This window comes from Aquarana catesbeiana, linkage group LG03, assembly GCF_042186555.1.
Source record: "Aquarana catesbeiana isolate 2022-GZ linkage group LG03, ASM4218655v1, whole genome shotgun sequence".
Taxonomy (NCBI): Eukaryota; Metazoa; Chordata; class Amphibia; order Anura; family Ranidae; genus Aquarana; species Aquarana catesbeiana.
The window spans coordinates 540,553,220-540,575,425 of record NC_133326.1 but is presented as its reverse complement, the minus strand read 5'-3'; the positions used below and the strand labels follow the sequence as shown (position 1 = coordinate 540,575,425).

Below are 22,206 nucleotides of genomic sequence, written 5' to 3'. Positions count from 1 at the left end.
TGTTGTGTTACAGAGGAGGTCTAGGGCTAGAATGATTGCTCTCGCTCTACCGATCACAGCGATACCTCACATGTGTGGTTTGAACACTGTTTTTATATGCGGGCGCCACTCACGTATGCGTTCGCTTCTGCACGCGGGCTTTACCTTTGAATTTTTTTTTTTTTTTTTTTTTTTTTTTTTTTTTTTTTTTTACACAGTTTAAAAAAAATTAATTCACTTTTATTCCTATTACAAGGAATGTAAACATCCCTTGTAATAGAAAAAAGCATAACAGGACCCCTTAAATATGAGATCTCAGCCCGGGTTCACACCTATGCGAATTAGATGCGGCTTACACCGCATCTAATTCACAGGACATTTTAAAATACATTCATATGAATGCATCTGGTTCACATATGTGCGTTGCATTCGCACTGCGCATTGCACAAAAAACGTGTGCGTTTTTTGGGCATTGCGGTGCGAACTACAAGCCTATTATCTCCTATGGGAACGCATCTGATTCGCAGATGCATTGCGTTCTGAACAAGGATTTTCTCTTTCTCCTCACTACACCTCCCCCTCTCCCCCCCCCCTCCCTCCCCCTCTCCCTGCTCTCTAATCCTGAGCAAAAACGCAATGAATCCGTTGAACAGGAGATTGTTATCTCCCCAGTGAAACCTGAGCTTCAATTCGCACCGCACATATGTGAAACCAGGCTCAAGAAGACCTCAGATCTCATATTTACACTAAAATGCAATAAAAAAAAAAAATTGTCATTTAAAAAAAAAATGGCCCTTTAAGAGCTGTGGGTGGAAGTGACGTTTTGACGTCGCTTCCGGCCAGCAATTGTATGGAGACGGGTGGCCATCTTCCCCTCACTTGTCTCCATACCCAGCTAGTGACAGGATATCTTCCTTCAAACAGCCGACGTAAAACTGCAGCGGGCGGTCTGTAAGTGGTTAAAGGGGTTGTTAAGGTAGTGCACACAATCACTGTCAGCTCCACTGCTAGTATAACCTGTTGTATATACTGTATGCCGTTTTTTTTAACTTCATCTTCTAAATACCTTATTATTTCTCCCCGATCAGCAGTCACATGACCGCCCGTCACTCTCTCCCTCCTGTGTATGTACTAGGGAGGGAGGGGCTGAGTTATCCCTCTGAGGTTTGCCGGGCGGTCATGTGACCTCCCTCTGTAGTGTATCTATCGGAGGAAGAGAGCAACGGGTGGTCATGTGACCACTGATCAGGGAAAAAGAATAAAAAAGGTGCAACGAAACGTCCCACACTCGGCTTGAGTGTTTTTGTCATATACCGCTTCCTCCCAGTCTGAATAGAGATATCAGATATTCCAACAACAAACAAGACAAATACTCGTTTGGTTGCTGAACATGGACTGTTTATTGAAACCACAGGTACACGGGCAATACTCTGGACAATCCCCTCACCTTTGCATTCCGGGCGGGGTAGACTGTCCAAACAGCAGTGAGAGCTGTTGGAGGAATTCGCCCCCACCACTCTCACAGCTAATCAATGGATTGTTCCGCATAGGTTGCGGGAGTGCCAGCTCCTGTGATAAACTAAGGCAAACGGAGAGTGACAAGGTGAGCGTGGCCTCGCATAATGTTGTCACTCTCCGTTCCCCGAGCTGGCACTCCCACAGCCAATGCTGAACCATCCATACTACTCCCCATATTGATTGAGCCCGAGCAGCACACTAACCTATCATGGGTCACATAATACAATAGCTGCAGGAGATTAGTCTATCTGTGCTGCTTAGCTTGGATGGAGGAATCCGATTTGCAGGCGGAATATGAAAAAAAAAAAATCTACGTATAAGGCCAGTTTTAGTCTTTTCTTTCTAACTTGGCAATCATCTGGCTCATAATAGTGTCTATGGACAACAGCCCCAAAGTCATGCGTCTGAAGAGTGCAAATATGTCCACCCATGTGCAGATCAGGATACTGAAGAAGACTTCTCAATGGCCATGGAGATATTGGAGGCACAGCCATGAGGCAACCGCACATACCACATGGGGGGGGGGGGACCAGAGTGACACTAGAACAACTGCTGGAATGATGCCAAAAGGAATATAAGTTAACACTGATTATCATCAACTAATAAGAATTTCTGCAGATAATTTGCACACGTATGGGAAACTTAAAGTGGATGTAAACCCCAAATTTTTTAAATTTTTTTTTATATCATACTGTAGAATATAAGATTTCCTATCATTTGAGCCCAGTCTTGCCACACAGAGTTAATCCAGCTCTGAGCAATCCTCTTATTGTTCCGTGAGAAAAATCTTGACAAACTGAGAAAAACTGCGTCAAATACTCCCCCTTGCTGTGAGTGACAGCCTAAGAGACATGCATTATTTTTTAATTCCCTCCCCCACTCCTTTCTTCAGCAGCTCTGCAAGGATTGGCTGTTCCACACCTCAGCATGATTTGGCATGCTGAAGTCATGTGGTTACTTTCCTGTCTTTTCACTGGATGTTAGAGATCATAGCAGAAGTTCAGTGTAAGAAATACACAGGAGAAATGCATGTTGACAAGGGAAGTGTAGAGGTGGGCGGGGAGTCTACTGACATCACGACTCCACCCACCGAGCTCCAGACAACAGACCCACCCACAGAATATGCAGCTTTTCAGCTCTCATAACAGACAGAGGGGAGACATTTAACAGGTAAAGATACATGCAGGAGGCATGTATATCCTTATAGATAACCCCCATGGCAGTAGTTTAGAAAGGATGACATTGGGTTTACATCCACTTTAAAGAGGAATGTAAGCACTGTAAATGCTAAAAAAAAAAAGGTATAATTTGAAGAAAGGGAGTGATCATGCTACTCTACAGGTTTGTATATATGGAGCAATTGCCACCAGCAATCTGCAACATTATCAATGTATCTGAAGTCTTATTTTCAGAATGTGCTGACAGTGTTCTGAGTACAGAAAGATCAGGAGCAAAAAAATTCTGAAAAAAAATCTACAGACGGCAAAGCAGTAAGGATGTTATGTAACAGCTTGTAATAAACCTGGCCACATCTAGCCTCTGCTTCCTATAAGTCCTCATGCACACGGACGTTTTTACAGCTGCTTTTTTGAGCTTTTTTTGCAGCCTGAAAAGGCCTGTCTATGTTAGTCTATGGCTTCATGCCCACCTAGGCGTTTTTGAGCTGCAAGTGGCATAGGCGTTTTTAAGCTGTAAAAAAAACCCAGGACCAGTGGGTTCTGAGAGACGTTTTTCAGCTGTAAAAACGCTCTAACGCTCAAAAACGTCATTCACCAACGTTTTTTAGCGTTTTTGATCCATTGAAAAAAAAAAAAAACGCTCAAAAACGCTAACGTGGAAAAACGCTATTGCAAAAACGCTATTGCAAAAACGCTGAAAAAAGTTTAAAAAAAATCACTGCAAAGATACTGGCGTTTTCATAACGTTTTTTTAACAGCCTGTGTGCATGAGGGCTAAAGCTGGCCAAACTCTATTCTATGTCTACTGCTAAAGTAACAAAATTGCACATCTGAGGGGCAGCAGACCTGCACAAACTTTCACTACAGGTCCCTGTAACCTTCAGGGCTGGTGCCTGTGATTAAAAGTTTCTGTAGTACTCAAACTTCCCCTGATTAACAGCATCTACTGCTTTCTAGCCTGAACCACATGCCCTTTTGAAACTACAGTATATAAAGAACAGGATTAGGAACCACAATGCAGACAGGTGGACAAGCATCTGACATGTAGAAGTGTGCTAAAGTTTTTTTTTTTTTTTTAGGAAGATTTTCTTTTCATTCAAGAGAGTTTGGCGGTGCAGGCAGCAGGACAGGTAGCTTCATAGGGGTGTCTATTACTTATTTTAAAATGATTATTATGGCCACTTCAGGGTGCATTCACACCTGCGAACGGACCCTGCCTGCAATTAGATGAGAGAATGTCAGAGGAGGTTCTTGCGATTATCTGGAAGAGGTAGCCCAACTGAAAGCAGTGGGAGGTTGCCGGCTCTCGCAGGTAATTGCGTCCACTTATGCAGACTGCATGTGACCAGAGCCTATCACTCGCATGTACTCACTGCATGAGCGATTACATGAAAGTGGGCACAATTAGCTGCGGGAACTAGCAGCCTCCCACTTGCAGAAAATCCCAGAAACCTCTGCTGGGGATCTCACATCCAATTGTAGGCAGGGTCTATTCACAGGTGTGAATACTTCCCTTAAAGTTAAACTGCACCCAGAGGCTTTTTTATTTGCTTACATTGGAAAAAGGGACAGAAGATCTGTTAGGGGTTATTATGATCCAAATCCCTACAGAGAAAAAATTCCACCAACTTCCTGTTGGGACAGGAAGTGATGAAAAAAAATCTCTCCAGTGGTGACATGAACAACAAGAAAGAAAATTTATTTAAAACTCTACAGATTTGAGGGGCGTGGCCTGGACAGAGATGTGAGCGGACGTGTCCGAGCAGAGCTCCGCTAGTGATATATCCTGTCAGCGCTATCCTGTATCGTTCTAGCCGGCAAATTATCCTACATTTGCGCTGTATACTCCTGCCAAACCTGCAACACCATGTCTCCGCCGAAGAGAAACACAGCGGCATCCTCCTCCTTAGACAGATACCGGAGAGTAGATCGGGACCTGGAGGGGCAAGATGGCGCCTCAGCAGCACCTTCCACTGTCCAGCGTGCAGAACACGAGGCTGCAGACACTGTTAGGGTCCTGGAGGCGATCTCCCTATGCCAATCAACATAGACCACCAAGATAGAGGAGGTGAAGGTGGACATCTCGTTAATCCGCCAGGACATGACTAAGATCCGTGAGCAGGTCACGGAAGCAGAGACCAGAATCAGCAGAGCGGAGGACATAATATATCCCTTACAACACTCCCAAGAGGACTTGCAGCGTCAACTTCAGCAATTAGCTCAGAAGCAAGACGACCTTAAAAATAGATCCCGCAGATCCAACATTCGATTCATCGGATTACCGGAGGGCATGGAGGGTCGTGACCCAGCCACCTTCTTAGAAAAACTTCTCATTACCACATATGGCAGAGAGGCCTTCTCCACCTCATTCGTAGTGGAACGCGCTCATCGAATGCCCGCACGCCGCCCTCCTGAAGGGGCACCACCACGCACCTTCATAGCTAAGCTATTGAATTTCAGAGACACCATCCTTCGTCTAGCAAGAACCAAAGGGAACATACCCTTTCAATCGGGACATGTGATGGCGTTCCCGGACTTCTCTGCGGAGGTCCAAAAACAGCGGGCGCGCTTTGGAGAGGTCAAACGGCGACTGAGGATCCACAACTTAAAAGTACGCCATGCTGTTTCCAGCCCGTCTCCACGTGCTGGGAGAAGACCGTGCGCACTTTTTTGAGGACCCGACGATGGCCTGGCTGGATCAGCGTGAAGCGGAGAGAAACCGTCCTGCCAGATAGTCTATCTATCCTACAGATCTGGGTGTTCATAAGTTACATTCTCCCCAGTTTTATTTTCTTACTTATTGTACGAACAGAGACTCACTTATTATACCTATAAGGGTTTCCTTACTCCAATGAGGCTACATTGGTCGTAGAACACTTTACCCCCAACTAAGGGGGGATTTCCGGTACTGCAAAGCCAAACTTGTTACTTGAGAGTGGTTGGATCCCTGAGACTGAGACGTGAAAAGACAGGTCTGTCCACACAGGGCTCCGGATTACTGGTCTCCTACCTATATGTCCGCCTCCTTTCCAGAAGAACTCCTTTTCTCTTCCCCAGCTTTCTCTCCTTTTTTTTTTTTTTTTTTGAAAGCGGGGGGGGGGGGGGGTTAATCAATAATTGATTTGAGTTGTTCTCTTATGTCAAAAGTTTATACAATATTTGTGTATAGTTGCTAAATATCACGGTAGAGTGGTCGGTTAGAGTTATATATCTGACGGCTACTGCTCAGCAATCCCGTCCTATACTTACATTGCTGAATTTGTTGCCAGCGTTTGTTCACCCCCACTGGCGGTATTCGTTCTGCTACTAAAAGCATTAATGAGCCACCAGTGGGTGAATGTTAAAATAGTGCGATCACTTCTCTCAGGTGTGAGTAGCAAGATATTTACATGTAATCGCACGGGTTTTGGGTTGAATGCCCCAGCCAAGTTTGGGAGGTGGAGGGCAGGGAGGGGGAAGGGGAACTATGTTTATGACACGTTACACTGCAATAGAGGACAATGTACAGGTTACAGATTACTAATGCATGGCTGCGAGGGGCTCGTGTGGTGTGGAGTGTGGGTAAAGGCGTCTCAGGCAAAATTATGTGCCGTGTGTCTCCATAACATACAACAACTAAAGTATGACTAATATAAAGTTCCTAACTTGGAACGTTAGAGGACTTCGGGACAAGATTAAGCGATCCGCAATATTTGGGTGTCTTAAAACCTACCGGGCTGACATATCTGTCCTGGTTGAAACACATGTTACCGGACAACTCCAAAGTGCTTTAAAGCATCCGTGGATAGGCTGGACCTATCATGCCACCCACACTCCATACTCACGGGGGGGTATCTATCTTGATTGCCAAGACCACTCCGTTTAGCTGCATTTCAGTGCGAACTGACCCTCAGGGCAGATTTATTTTCCTGCACTGCACCTTATCAGGTATTCAATATCTCATAATGGCGTTTTACATCCCCCCCCGCCTTACACATCCACTCTGATTAACGAGGGCCTTCTTTTTATGACAAAACATCCCTTGGTCCCAACCATATGGCTCGGCGATTTCAATATGGTCCTTGATCTATCCGTGGACCGGTTACAGCTGAGTCGAGATACTCCATCCCCCGGCACTACCAGGCTTGGGCGCACCTTAACGGAATTCTCACTTACCGACACATGGTGTCATAAACACCCAGAGGCCCAAGCATTTTCATGTTTCTCTGCAACACACTCTTCTATGTCAAGCATTGACATGATTTTGATCTCGAACACCTTACGCCCCTTGTTAACTGACTCAGGCTATCACACTAGGTCTCTATCTGATCACGCTCCTTGCTGGGCTTCCCTGACACTCACTCCACCAGCAGGGCCTAGAGTGTGGCGCCTTAACCCGTTCTGGCTATTGGCCCTGGGAGATCAGGAGGACATTTGTGGGGAATGGCAGTTCTTCTTTAACACCAACAGGGACACTGCTCCTGTGGATATGGTCTGGGAATCCTTTAAAATTACATGTCCGGACCATATTGACAACACGTATCAATAGAATGACACTACAAAAGGCCACTGAAAAATTAGATGAGATCACAAACGAATTTAGCATAGACCCCACCCCCGATAAGGCTTCAGCACTGAAATTTCACACCCGGATAGTGAAAAACAAAAAACAAAAAACTCTACAGATTTTTAATCTTGTTGACTAAAGAGAGTGATGCTCATGAGAGTGAGAGTGATGCTCATGTTGCCAGTAGCAAGCAACATATCTTGACCTCCTTGTACTACCCTGTGGGAATCTGCTGAATAAATCACATGTTCTTACCAGCAATACATGTGCATCAGGAGGAATTATGATGGCTTCAGGAAATTCTTTGGCTTACGTTCATTAAAATGCTTTTGAGCGGGAGATACCACAGGAAGACACATACAGACTGGCTGACAGCCACAGTACCACATCCCCAGTTCCAGTTATACTACAATACTGCAATAACTAAAATTCAAATAGAACACCCGCACTTGGATATATAAAAGCTGCTAGCAGCAATTTGTTGATTACAAAAAGGTAGTAAATTATATCACTCTGCAGCGCTAAAAACAATGAATTATGTCTATACAAACACTATATAGTTCATATATGATGATTCCATTCCAAAGAGGAAATCCCAGCACTCTCACTAGTGTCAGAAAAAGGATCTACACAGCACCACAGTAATACAGCCAAGCTGCTTTCCAAACAGCAATGACCCTCAAATTATAAAGTGTTCATTCAGGCTCAATTGTTATTTCACTTCCAGGTACAATAAGGCTGCTCTCTGGTCTTCTATCAGTGCAGGTACCAGGATCCAGGTTTAACCAGCCAGTTTTTAAAGCAGTAATACTCCAAAGTATCCCCAACACTGAGTTCCTGGATACTTGTCTCACCATTGATTTATACCTCATAGGAGTATAAAAGAAGCCTCCATAGTGTAAGACAATTTAAAACCATTTATATTAAAGTTAATCACACTTGCATAGATACATGGAAATGAGCATTAGATAAAAAATGGCCGCAGCATCCGGCACGACTTCACAGGTCCTGCTCTATAATTTGAAATGTGGAATTTGTCATTGCTGTTTGGCTGTATCATTGTTACGGTGCTGGGATTTCCTCTTCGGAGTTGGATCAAATTACCAATAATTAAAAGTACATTAACCACTTCAATACTGGGCACCCCCCCTCTTACCCAGGACAATTTTCAGCTTTCAGTGCTTTCACACTTTGAATGACAATTGAGATGCCATGCAACACTGTACCCAAAAAAACTTATTTATCATTTTCTTCCCACAAAAAGAGCTTTCTTTTGGTGGTATTTGATCACCACTGGGTTATTTATTTTTCGCTAAACTAAAAAAGACTGAAATTTTTGAAAAAAAAAACAAAAAAAAAAAAAAAAAAAACAAACTGTTATGAAATTGTGTTTTCTGATGAGGCTGCACTAACGGACACTGATGAGGCGGCACTGATGGGGTGGCACTAATATGTAGAATTGATGGGCACTGATAGGCAGCACTGATGGGCACTAATAGATGGCACTGATGAGGAGGTACTGACAGTCATTACTGATGGTCATTGTGGTGGGCACCTCTAATGGGGGCTGTGCTGATAATCAATCCATTGATTATCAGCGCACACCCCCACCCCGTTAGGAGAGCCACCGATCAGCTCTCCCTGTCAGCACGAACAGAGGAAAGTAGATTACCTGAACTTCCTGATTACCTCTGTGATTGGTCACAGCTGAGCACGTGGTAAAGAGCCCCTGTCATAGGCGCTTTACCACAATCTGAAATATGGTGTGTCAGAGTCAGAACACTACTGATTGGCATTCTCAATTCCTTAGATATCTTTTTACATCCCTTTCCTGTTTTATACAGTTCAACTACCTTTTCCCGCAGATCCTGACAATTATTTTGCTTTCCCCATGGCTCAGAAACGTCAGTGCAGCACTGCATGAAAGATGCAAGGGTCTGTCAGGAGTCCAGAAACTCACTGACCTTTTATACACATACATATTACAAGCAAACAGATCACAGGTGAGGACCTTTAATAGCCATTCAAACCCCTTTGTGTCAACTTGTGTGCATGTTATCAGGCCAAAATCACCAGGGTATGTAAACTTTTGATCAGGGTCATTTGGGTAGGTTCGGTTGTCATGATTTAAAAAGAGTAAACACCGTTGATTGATAATAAATGGCTTCAGCCAAACACTAACCATGAGTGAAAGAAATGTTTTTGTGTTATTCATATTCTCTGAAAAATGGCCAAGAAAGAAAGAAATTCTGCCAGGGTATGTAAACTTATGAGCACAACTGTATTTATGGCATATTTACTAGTAATGGCGGTGATCAGCGATTTTTAGCTGGACTGCGACATTGCGGCGGACAGATCGGACACTTTGAGCTCAAAATAGCCACTGATCACTGTAAAAATGGCACTGGCAGGGAAGGGGTTAAAGGAGTTGTAAAGGCAGAAGTTTTTTTTTATCTTAATGCATTCTATGCATTAAGATAAAAAAACCTGTGTGTAGCGGCCCCCCAGAACCCCCCTAATTACCTACCTGAGCCCCTTCTCTCTCCTGTGATGTCCACGATACCCTCAGCCATCTAGGACACTCCTCCTGATTGGCTGAGAGAGCAGCGGCGCCACTGGCTCCCGTAGCTGTCAAATTCAGTCAGCCAGCCAATCAGGGGAGAGAGGGGGCGTGGCAAGGTTGGGGCTCGGTGTCTGGATGAATATGAAAAGAGAGAGATGCAGCTCACAAAACACTCTTGTTCTGGAATGACACCGCCCTAGTGAGAACTGGTTCCAGGTGCTGGCTTTGCTGGGTTGCAATGAGACAAGAAGAAATCCTGGATAGCCGCACTCCGGGATAGGGACATCTTTATTAAAGGTAAAATCCAACAATACAGGCAAATGCAGATAAGTACAGGGTGGTAAACCGCTCTCATTGTCTGGATGGATATATGGAGCTCTGACTCTGCTTAGGTGCCCCCTGTAGCAAGCTGCTGGCTGAGGGACACTCAAAGGAGGGATGGGCTAGGAGCAGCAAAGAGGGACCCGAGAAGAGGAGGATCCAGGCTGCTCTGTACAAAACCAACTGCACAGAGGAAGTATGACATGTTTGCCATTTAAAAAAAAACAAAAAAAAACAAAAAACAAAAACAACGAGCCTTAACAATCACTTTAAGTGTTCCCCAGGGAGGTATTTCTAACTGTGGGGGGAGTGTACTGACAAGGAGTGCAGAGAGATTGTTGTTCCTGATCACTAGGAACAGACGATCTCTCTCTACTACCCTGTCAGAACAGGGATCTGTTTGTTTACATTGACAGATCCCCGTTCTGGCTTTCTATGGAGCGATCGCGGGTGGCCAGTGGTTATCGCGGCCACGCACATCCGCTCCGGTGGCACGCACCTGCTATAGCTTTTAAAAAGGGACAGATGTACAGCTAAGGCAATTTGCACAGCCAAGCCAACTTGCCAAAGTAACTGCAGCGGTTGGTCGGCAAGAAAAAAACAGAAAAACAAAAAAACAAACACCACACTTCTAAGGTAATTGCATAATGTGCTAGTATGAAACACTTAACTTAGAACAAAGCCTTCCAGCAGCGCGCTGTCACCGCTGACAGGGCTTCCATATACCCAGAACAAAGCTCTGAAGGTCCAGCAGGTTATGCCAACGGAGCGCATGCACCGTTGACGTCACTGGCTGCACCCAGGGTGAAGCTCCTAAGCTGTGAACGTTTAGGAGATATTCATTTTACCTACAGGTAAGCCTTATTATAGGCTTACCTGTAGATAACAAAATCACCAAGTGGACTACCGCTTTAACAAGGAACATTTCTTTAAAATCTACAGACTTATTTTTGCTCACATTACGACATTGTTAAAATCACATTCACATGATTGCATGCCAATACAGGAGTTCTCATTCTATAGAGAGAAAAAAAAAAAAGTTAGAATTTCCTGTTCCTTAAATATACACACATATACACACACACACACACACACACACACACACACACACTATATAAGCTCTTTAGTTACTTATGCAACATTAAAATGATTTGTTCTCTACAAAGATTATCAGGTGACCTGCAGTTACAGGGTTGTGTATAAATGTTGGCATGCAGATTTATGACAAGAGAGGAACTCTGTTCTATCCCCTCCCCCAAGGACCTGGAATGTGTTAACACCCACTAGGACCATTCCACAGCACAAAGCCGCTTCCGGTGATTTGATCTGAACGTCCCATAAAAAAAAACAACACAAAGGTCCTCTATACTTATACACACCACTGGGATTTCATACAGGTCCACAGGACTAAAAATACAAGTGTCTCACGTGTGATAAAACACTGAGATGCAGAGTCCTCCGAGTACACATGGGACCTCAGGGGAATGCGCAAAGTGTATGCAGACACAATGCCAGCTTATCAAGCTAGGCACCAGCAAACAATGAGACTGTTATATAACTTCACCAAGAGGCATAACAGAATGAAGTACAAGTGCTATTTTTGTGTATATTGCACAATGTATACACTCTGCAGAAAACATGAACTATTCCTCTGTACTTTCTGCATGTGTGTGGAAAATATATCTGGAATGCAGAACCAGTGGGGAAAAAAAAAAAAAAGGGGAAGGAGGAGGAATAGTCATTCTATGTTAGCAAAGCCAGGACATTGATAGAAGAAGAAGAGGATAGACTTACTGTAAAACCCTGTAGAATGGACTGCAATGAGTTTGTTTTTAATGTGCCCACCGCTTTTAATTACAATGTTAAAATGCACACTTCCTTTATCACCATCATGTCCTTAAAGTGCTTCGAAAGGCTCAAGGTTTTTTTATTTTCATGCAGTCTATACATAGAGGTGAAATTGCAAGCTGCTTGCTCTGGGATCACTTGGCAGGAGGGCGGGGCCAAGAGCACCAGCGAGGGACTCAAGAATTAGGAGGATGTGGGCTGCTCTGTGCAAAACTACTGCACAGGGCAGGCAAGTATGACTTTTTTTTTTTTTTTTTTTTAAAGAAAAGAAAGCCTTTAATATCACTTTAAACCAGTACAACTAATGCACAGCCTGTAAACATCTCTATAAAATGCTGATGTAAACAAAAGGGTCACCATCTAATTCCTGGACCTAGATGCTGGTTCAGGCCGGGTTCACACTGGTGGGACACGACAGCCTTCCTACTTTGGATCAGACATTTCCCTGCGACTTGAAGTCGACATACGTCCGACTTTCAATGAACAGGGATCAGACTTGGATCCCCAATACCAGGCACTATGTTTGGTATGAATCTTGAGGGGGAACTCCACGCCAAATTTTAAATAAAAAACCGGCATGGGTTCCACCTTCAAGAGCATACCAGGCCCTTGGGTCTGGTATGGGTTTTAAGGGGAACCCCCTAAGCCAAAAAAACAGAGTGGGGGTCCCCCCAAAATCTATACTAGACCCTTATCCAAGCACGCAGCCCGGCTAGTCAGGAAAGGGGGTGGGGACGAGCGAGCGCCCTCCCCCTCCCCTGAACCGTACCAGGCCACATGCCCTCAACATGGGGGGGTGGGTGCTTTGGGGCAGGAGGGCGCCCTGCGGCCTCCTTCCCGACAACCCTGGCCGTTGGTTGTCGGTGTCTGCGGGCGGGGGGCTTATCGGAATCCGGGAGCCCTAGATCCGCCCTATGTGAATGAGTATGGGGTACCCCTACCCATTCACCTGGGGGGGGGGGGGGGGAGTGTCAAAAAAAAAAAAAAAAAACCCACACTAGACAGGCTTTTAAAGTAATTTATTAGGCAGCTCCAGGGGGTCTCTTCCGACTTCTCCCGCTCTCCGGTATCTTCTGCCGGGCTGCTCCGCTATCTTCTGCTCTTTTGCCAGTGTTGGCCCGGTCTTCTTGGTTGTCTTCTTCCGGTGTTGACTCGACGCTCTCTCCCGCTGTAGTGCCTTGTGCGCAACGACTTATATAGGCATGGGGCGTGGTCACCAGGACACCAGGTGATGTCATCCGGTGACCCCCGCTCCTTATGACGTCTCCACCCCATCATGCCCCGGGTGGTGACGTCATAAGGGACGAGGTCACCGGATGACATCACCCGGTGACCACGCCCCATGCCTATATAAGTCATTGCGCACCACGCACACAGCATTACAGCGGGAGAGCGCATTGAGTCAACATCGGAAGAAGACCAGAGGGAAGAAGACGATGGAGAAGACCGGGCCAATGCTAGCAAAACAGCAGAAGATAGCGGAGGAGCCCGGCAGAAGATACCAGAGAGCGGGAGAAGAACCGGAGAAGTCAGAAGAGTCCCCCAGAGCTGCCTAATAAAATTACTTTAAAAACCAGTCTAGTGTGTTTTTTCTATTGACACTTTTTTCCCCCCCAAGGAGAATGGGTAGGGGTATGATGTACCCCATACTCATTCACATAGGGTGGGAGGCCGGGATCTTGGGGCCCCCTTATTAAAGGGGGCTCCTGGATTCCGATAAGCCCCCCCACCCGCAGACCCCGACAACCAACGGCCAGGGTTGTCGGCAAGGGGCCCTAGTCCTCATCAACATGGGGACAAGGTGCTTTGGGGTGGGGGGGCCGCAGATCGCCCCCCTGCCCCAAAGCACCCACCCCCCCATGTTGAGGGCATGCGGCCTGGTACGGTTCGGGGGGGGGGGGGGGGGGCGTTAGCTCATCCCCACCCCCTTTACTGTCCAGCCGGGCTGCGTGCTCGAATAAGGGTCTGGAATGGATTTTGGGTTCCCCTTAAAACCATATCAGACCGAAAGGGGCTGGTATGCTCTTGGAGGGGGAACCCATGCCAGTTTATTTAAAATTTGGCATGGAGTTCCCCCTCAAGATCAGAGCACAAGTCGCATGCCAAAGTCGGATCATGCAAGACGGCGATCCGACTTCAATGATAGTCAATGGGCTAGGATCAAAGTCGGACCAAAAGTACAGGGAGCATTTTCAAAGTCGGACCGACTTGTGTCGGACTAGTTAAAATGGCTCCCATAGGGAAACATTAATTTTCACACGTAATGCGACATGAGCTCCCAACGTCGGAGCGTTTGTTGCACCAGTGTGAACCCGGCCTTAGAGATGACACAATCATGTCAATCCTGGTGCCTGTGCAGTTTTTGGCTCGTGTCTGAAACAGATCAGTATCAGCTGCAGCCTCTCACCTTTGACTTGCTATAAAGTTACAATTTTGCAGTCTGATCACTGGAGGAGAGGAGACTGAGGGAGTACTCACCAGTTTAACTGAGCTGTGTCTGAGTTCGATTCTGCTGGCTTGCACTTTCACAAGTTGACAGGACGTAGTTTGAAGTGCTCATACTATACAAACGAACTGGCCTGAAGGGGTGAAACCAGGCCTGGGAATGCTTAAAAGTACTAGTGAGACTACACTTCCTCCTGCCTACAGCTGACTAATGACAAGTCAACTTAGTTAAACTTATTGGAGTTCATACATGGTTTGAAATTGTAAATCCGTACTGTTGCAGTATATTGTATCAGGAATGTAGTCATGCAGACTTATAATGTTACTGACGGGTCCAATTAAACAATGAGGTCCAAAGTAAATGACAGTAATCTTTTGGATAGGTTAAAGTCATTTTCAGAGTGGTATGCAAACACGTGAGGTAAGCAGCTCCAATTGGACTCCCATCAAATGATCACCCATTTTACAACTAAATCTATTCCTATATGTAAACTGGCACACTTGGCCAAGTATGTCCTGTCAGGGTTCAGACATGCATTGCCAAATTTTAGAAGATTCAGTGACATTTATATGAAAGTTCAAACTAATTAAAGAATGATTGCCAGATTCTAGAACAGAATGACTGATAACATTGGACCAGTCAAAATGATTTCCCAACCTGTTCTCCATACAACCAATTTAGAGAAACGTTAAGACAACTAGCTTGGCACAATGAGCTGCCATCATTCGTATAATAGGATCCCTTCAACAAAAATTCGGTTGAGTAGATCTTTTAGAAGATAAAAGCTGATCTATGGTCAGCCTGTACTGAGGTAATCTGAGGAGACCTACACCCTCATTAAATGACAATGAAGACTGTATGACACTTCCCCGACGAGATGGCTGGCAAACCAGAGGGAATTGGTGATAAAGAACACATTGTGCAAGATGCAGAATGGACTGTTTGTGGGCAAGCATATAAATGCACCAGTCAGTGCATGTTGGGTTGTGCAAGCTGCTCTCGCTGTTTTGTTTGCACTGCGAAGAGAACAAAATATCCAGCTCATGTACAGTATGTACATATACAAAGAAAGTTCAAGAGTTCAAATCATGTTTTTTTTTATGTGGAAGTTCTAGTTTCCATATTACTGTACTGAAAGATTTTTAGAAAGTGTAATGTGTGCATACACCCTAACGAGCAACTTTAGTCAGGCCCAAAAAGTTACATTCAGGATTTAAGGCAGGCCATACACAGTTCGATTCCTGCTGAACCGGCCGAGATTCGAACGACTGAAGGTGCTTCCATCTTCACCCTGTCTGCGGCAAAATAAATGGCCAAGCAGGCGATGACATCACTCCCACGCATGCGTGCGGGAGTCACTGTTTACGGTACGGCTCTGAGGGAACATCATGTGTATGCAGTTCCTTCAGAGCACATGCACCAGGTGACATCACTGGCTGCATTTAAAGTAAATATCTCCTAAACTGTGCACGTTTAGGTTTAATGTATCTATAGGTAAGCTTATTATAGGCTTACCTATAGGTAAAAAAATCATACAAGGGAGTATACTCACACTTTAAAACTTGATGAAATCAATAGTCTGTCCACAATCCAAAAAGAAATACAGAAAGAAGCACAAGACCAAAACTGGATGAAAGAGTCAAAAGATTTAGGGCTGCAACTAACGATAATTTTCATAATCGGTTAGCGTATTATTGTTTTGATTAATCAGATAATAACCTTTAAAAAATGTGGTGTATAATTTAGTTAATATGTAAAGTTTAAAAAAAAAAAAAAAAAAAAAAAAAAAGGCATTTTTAAATATATCTCTGCAGTGGTAAATATAAATAACCAACTACATGGAGCAAAATCTCTAATCCACTCTAATAATATCAGAAGAGATATACTGTATATACTATTAGGAGGTCGAACCTGGTAAATATCAGACTCAGATCAAATTTTTTATTTAAAAAGAAAAAAAAAAAAATTAAAGACCGTTTTACCGATTTTCAGACAGAACTGTAATATATTATATGCTGGCCATTAGGGCTGCTGAAATTAATCGCAGCATCGATGCATCGCGATTCGGGTGTCCCCGATGCGGCATCGATGCATGCGACCTGAAAAATCGATGTCTGGCCCCGCCCCCTCCCGGGAGAGCGCTCCGTACGTAAAGCTGTTACTAGTGTGTGTATTTTCCGCTCATGTGACTCTCGGCCGCGCCTCCCTCCTCTGAGTCCCCTGATTTCAGCCCCGCCCACTGACTGGAGCTATCAGGTCAGAAGAGAGGCGGGCGGGGCTGACATCAGGAGAGACGTGAGAGGAGGGAGGCGCGGCCGAGAGTCACATGAGCGGAAAATACACACACTAGTAAAAGCTTTACGTACGGAGCGCTCTCCCGGGAGAATTCCCTGCTCAGGAAAGATGTGACAACCGGCGGAACACCGGCGGCTGGAGTGGAGATCGGGGGGAGATGGTGAGCAGGCAGATCGCCCTGCTCATTACAGGTTGCCACCAGCACCGGCGGAGCAGCATGTAAGTACAGAGGGGGAGGGGGGGCGCTGTGACACAAGTCCATATCATACAATTGTCTTCTATGTGCATTCATCACACCACAACTCTGCATTATTGTCCCCAGTCTGTGACCATCTCCTGTGCCATGTCCGCAGTCTCTGACCATCTCCTGTAGCATGTCCGCAGTCTCTGACCATCTCCTGTAGCATGTCCGCAGTCTCTGACCATCTCCTGTAGCATGTCCGCAGTCTCTGACCATCTCCTGTAGCATGTCCGCAGTCTCTGACCATCTCCTGTAGCATGTCCGCAGTCTCTGACCATCTCCTGTAGCATGTCCGCAGTCTCTGACCATCTCCTGTAGCATGTCCGCAGTCTCTGACCATCTCCTGTAGCATGTCCGCAGTCTCTGACCATCTCCTGTAGCATGTCCGCAGTCTCTGACCATCTCCTGTAGCATGTCCGCAGTCTCTGACCATCTCCTGTAGCATGTCCGCAGTCTCTGACCATCTCCTGTAGCATGTCCGCAGTCTCTGACCATCTCCTGTAGCATGTCCGCAGTCTCTGACCATCTCCTGTAGCATGTCCGCAGTCTCTGACCATCTCCTGTAGCATGTCCGCAGTCTCTGACCATCTCCTGTAGCATGTCCGCAGTCTCTGACCATCTCCTGTAGCATGTCCGCAGTCTCTGACCATCTCCTGTAGCATGTCCGCAGTCTCTGACCATCTCCTGTAGCATGTCCGCAGTCTCTGACCATCTCCTGTAGCATGTCCGCAGTCTCTGACCATCTCCTGTAGCATGTCCGCAGTCTCTGACCATCTCCTGTAGCATGTCCGCAGTCTCTGACCATCTCCTGTAGCATGTCCGCAGTCTCTGACCATCTCCTGTAGCATGTCCGCAGTCTCTGACCATCTCCTGTAGCATGTCCGCAGTCTCTGACCATCTCCTGTAGCATGTCCGCAGTCTCTGACCATCTCCTGTAGCATGTCCGCAGTCTCTGACCATCTCCTGTAGCATGTCCGCAGTCTCTGACCATCTCCTGTAGCATGTCCGCAGTCTCTGACCATCTCCTGTAGCATGTCCGCAGTCTCTGACCATCTCCTGTAGCATGTCCGCAGTCTCTGACCATCTCCTGTAGCATGTCCGCAGTCTCTGACCATCTCCTGTAGCATGTCCGCAGTCTCTGACCATCTCCTGTAGCATGTCCGCAGTCTCTGACCATCTCCTGTAGCATGTCCGCAGTCTCTGACCATCTCCTGTAGCATGTCCGCAGTCTCTGACCATCTCCTGTAGCATGTCCGCAGTCTCTGACCATCTCCTGTAGCATGTCCGCAGTCTCTGACCATCTCCTGTAGCATGTCCGCAGTCTCTGACCATCTCCTGTAGCATGTCCGCAGTCTCTGACCATCTCCTGTAGCATGTCCGCAGTCTCTGACCATCTCCTGTAGCATGTCCGCAGTCTCTGACCATCTCCTGTAGCATGTCCGCAGTCTCTGACCATCTCCTGTAGCATGTCCGCAGTCTCTGACCATCTCCTGTAGCATGTCCGCAGTCTCTGACCATCTCCTGTAGCATGTCCGCAGTCTCTGACCATCTCCTGTAGCATGTCCGCAGTCTCTGACCATCTCCTGTAGCATGTCCGCAGTCTCTGACCATCTCCTGTAGCATGTCCGCAGTCTCTGACCATCTCCTGTAGCATGTCCGCAGTCTCTGACCATCTCCTGTAGCATGTCCGCAGTCTCTGACCATCTCCTGTAGCATGTCCGCAGTCTCTGACCATCTCCTGTAGCATGTCCGCAGTCTCTGACCATCTCCTGTAGCATGTCCGCAGTCTCTGACCATCTCCTGTAGCATGTCCGCAGTCTCTGACCATCTCCTGTAGCATGTCCGCAGTCTCTGACCATCTCCTGTAGCATGTCCGCAGTCTCTGACCATCTCCTGTAGCATGTCCCCAGTCTCTGACCATCTCCTGTAGCATGTCCCCAGTCTCTGACCATCTCCTGTAGCATGTCCCCAGTCTCTGACCATCTCCTGTAGCATGTCCCCAGTCTCTGACCATCTCCTGTAGCATGTCCCCAGTCTCTGACCATCTCCTGTAGCATGTCCCCAGTCTCTGACCATCTCCTGTAGCATGTCCCCAGTCTCTGACCATCTCCTGTAGCATGTCCCCAGTCTCTGACCATCTCCTGTAGCATGTCCCCAGTCTCTGACCATCTCCTGTAGCATGTCCCCAGTCTCTGACCATCTCCTGTAGCATGTCCCCAGTCTCTGACCATCTCCTGTAGCATGTCCCCAGTCTCTGACCATCTCCTGTAGCATGTCCCCAGTCTCTGACCATCTCCTGTAGCATGTCCGCAGTCTCTGACCATCTCCTGTAGCATGTCCGCAGTCTCTGACCATCTCCTGTAGCATGTCCGCAGTCTCTGACCATCTCCTGTAGCATGTCCGCAGTCTCTGACCATCTCCTGTAGCATGTCCGCAGTCTCTGACCATCTCCTGTAGCATGTCCGCAGTCTCTGACCATCTCCTGTAGCATGTCCGCAGTCTCTGACCATCTCCTGTAGCATGTCCGCAGTCTCTGACCATCTCCTGTAGCATGTCCGCAGTCTCTGACCATCTCCTGTAGCATGTCCGCAGTCTCTGACCATCTCCTGTAGCATGTCCGCAGTCTCTGACCATCTCCTGTAGCATGTCCGCAGTCTCTGACCATCTCCTGTAGCATGTCCGCAGTCTCTGACCATCTCCTGTAGCATGTCCGCAGTCTCTGACCATCTCCTGTAGCATGTCCGCAGTCTCTGACCATCTCCTGTAGCATGTCCGCAGTCTCTGACCATCTCCTGTAGCATGTCCGCAGTCTCTGACCATCTCCTGTAGCATGTCCGCAGTCTCTGACCATCTCCTGTAGCATGTCCGCAGTCTCTGACCATCTCCTGTAGCATGTCCGCAGTCTCTGACCATCTCCTGTAGCATGTCCGCAGTCTCTGACCATCTCCTGTAGCATGTCCGCAGTCTCTGACCATCTCCTGTAGCATGTCCGCAGTCTCTGACCATCTCCTGTAGCATGTCCGCAGTCTCTGACCATCTCCTGTAGCATGTCCGCAGTCTCTGACCATCTCCTGTAGCATGTCCGCAGTCTCTGACCATCTCCTGTAGCATGTCCGCAGTCTCTGACCATCTCCTGTAGCATGTCCGCAGTCTCTGACCATCTCCTGTAGCATGTCCGCAGTCTCTGACCATCTCCTGTAGCATGTCCGCAGTCTCTGACCATCTCCTGTAGCATGTCCGCAGTCTCTGACCATCTCCTGTAGCATGTCCGCAGTCTCTGACCATCTCCTGTAGCATGTCCGCAGTCTCTGACCATCTCCTGTAGCATGTCCGCAGTCTCTGACCATCTCCTGTAGCATGTCCGCAGTCTCTGACCATCTCCTGTAGCATGTCCGCAGTCTCTGACCATCTCCTGTAGCATGTCCGCAGTCTCTGACCATCTCCTGTAGCATGTCCGCAGTCTCTGACCATCTCCTGTAGCATGTCCGCAGTCTCTGACCATCTCCTGTAGCATGTCCGCAGTCTCTGACCATCTCCTGTAGCATGTCCGCAGTCTCTGACCATCTCCTGTAGCATGTCCGCAGTCTCTGACCATCTCCTGTAGCATGTCCGCAGTCTCTGACCATCTCCTGTAGCATGTCCGCAGTCTCTGACCATCTCCTGTAGCATGTCCGCAGTCTCTGACCATCTCCTGTAGCATGTCCGCAGTCTCTGACCATCTCCTGTAGCATGTCCGCAGTCTCTGACCATCTCCTGTAGCATGTCCGCAGTCTCTGACCATCTCCTGTAGCATGTCCGCAGTCTCTGACCATCTCCTGTAGCATGTCCGCAGTCTCTGACCATCTCCTGTAGCATGTCCGCAGTCTCTGACCATCTCCTGTAGCATGTCCGCAGTCTCTGACCATCTCCTGTAGCATGTCCGCAGTCTCTGACCATCTCCTGTAGCATGTCCGCAGTCTCTGACCATCTCCTGTAGCATGTCCGCAGTCTCTGACCATCTCCTGTAGCATGTCCGCAGTCTCTGACCATCTCCTGTAGCATGTCCGCAGTCTCTGACCATCTCCTGTAGCATGTCCGCAGTCTCTGACCATCTCCTGTAGCATGTCCGCAGTCTCTGACCATCTCCTGTAGCATGTCCGCAGTCTCTGACCATCTCCTGTAGCATGTCCGCAGTCTCTGACCATCTCCTGTAGCATGTCCGCAGTCTCTGACCATCTCCTGTAGCATGTCCGCAGTCTCTGACCATCTCCTGTAGCATGTCCGCAGTCTCTGACCATCTCCTGTAGCATGTCCGCAGTCTCTGACCATCTCCTGTAGCATGTCCGCAGTCTCTGACCATCTCCTGTAGCATGTCCGCAGTCTCTGACCATCTCCTGTAGCATGTCCGCAGTCTCTGACCATCTCCTGTAGCATGTCCGCAGTCTCTGACCATCTCCTGTAGCATGTCCGCAGTCTCTGACCATCTCCTGTAGCATGTCCGCAGTCTCTGACCATCTCCTGTAGCATGTCCGCAGTCTCTGACCATCTCCTGTAGCATGTCCGCAGTCTCTGACCATCTCCTGTAGCATGTCCGCAGTCTCTGACCATCTCCTGTAGCATGTCCGCAGTCTCTGACCATCTCCTGTAGCATGTCCGCAGTCTCTGACCATCTCCTGTAGCATGTCCGCAGTCTCTGACCATCTCCTGTAGCATGTCCGCAGTCTCTGACCATCTCCTGTAGCATGTCCGCAGTCTCTGACCATCTCCTGTAGCATGTCCGCAGTCTCTGACCATCTCCTGTAGCATGTCCGCAGTCTCTGACCATCTCCTGTAGCATGTCCGCAGTCTCTGACCATCTCCTGTAGCATGTCCGCAGTCTCTGACCATCTCCTGTAGCATGTCCGCAGTCTCTGACCATCTCCTGTAGCATGTCCGCAGTCTCTGACCATCTCCTGTAGCATGTCCGCAGTCTCTGACCATCTCCTGTAGCATGTCCGCAGTCTCTGACCATCTCCTGTAGCATGTCCGCAGTCTCTGACCATCTCCTGTAGCATGTCCGCAGTCTCTGACCATCTCCTGTAGCATGTCCCCAGTCTCTGACCATCTCCTGTAGCATGTCCCCAGTCTCTGACCATCTCCTGTAGCATGTCCCCAGTCTCTGACCATCTCCTGTAGCATGTCCCCAGTCTCTGACCATCTCCTGTAGCATGTCCCCAGTCTCTGACCATCTCCTGTAGCATGTCCCCAGTCTCTGACCATCTCCTGTAGCATGTCCCCAGTCTCTGACCATCT

The 22,206-nt window shown here is 47.4% G+C and overlaps 1 protein-coding gene across 1 annotated transcript in view; it reads right to left on the bottom strand.

Moving 5' to 3' along the window:
* ETNK1 (ethanolamine kinase 1) overlaps positions 1-22,206 on the bottom strand; it is a 66,876-nt gene that overhangs the window by 25,380 nt on the left and 19,290 nt on the right. The gene's annotated exons all lie outside the window — the stretch shown is intronic.